Genomic DNA, 674 nt, shown 5'->3' on the forward strand with positions numbered 1-674 from the left:
TGTAAAGTGTCCCACATTTCTTTTTCATTTTGGCACTACGAGACCCTAAAGAACTCATCATAGGATACGGCCGATGTGATGATATTTTTGGCGCGTAGGTTATGCTGGACCCTTTTGCGCTCATCATCGATCCATAGACTTTTAGGCTTGTCTTTAGGTTCATAGTCCACTAGAAGTTGTGGAACGAAAGGGCCGTTGACTACGGATTCCCAAATATCCGAGTCTATGGCTTCTATAAAAATTTGCATGCGGACTTTCCAGTATGCATACCCTTCACCACTGAATATAGGTGGTCAGTTAATGGATGAACCATCACCGCCAAACGGGTTTGTAGAACCCATTATTTTTCCCTTAGGATCACGAATACGCGGTTGAGCTAGCACTTCGTACTAGCTCTGATACCACTTGTTAGGTATCAGTGGTTAAAATACACATAGAAGGGGGAGTTGAATAGGTGTAGCGGTTAGAATATCTGCTTTTCAAAAACAACACTTAATGTTGAATTACCCCAGATTAATCGATTAAAGGAATAGAGATAATCGATTAACGCAATTGACTTAATCGATTAAAACAGAACAGCAAGCTCAAACAGATTCAGTTTCTTGCACGACAATTAACCGATATTGAAATGAATACACAGAGCTTACAATTTTATCAGAGTATTAACAGTATAG

The sequence above is a fragment of the Lupinus angustifolius genome, chromosome LG06 (assembly GCF_001865875.1).
Source record: "Lupinus angustifolius cultivar Tanjil chromosome LG06, LupAngTanjil_v1.0, whole genome shotgun sequence".
Classification (NCBI taxonomy): Eukaryota; Viridiplantae; Streptophyta; class Magnoliopsida; order Fabales; family Fabaceae; genus Lupinus; species Lupinus angustifolius.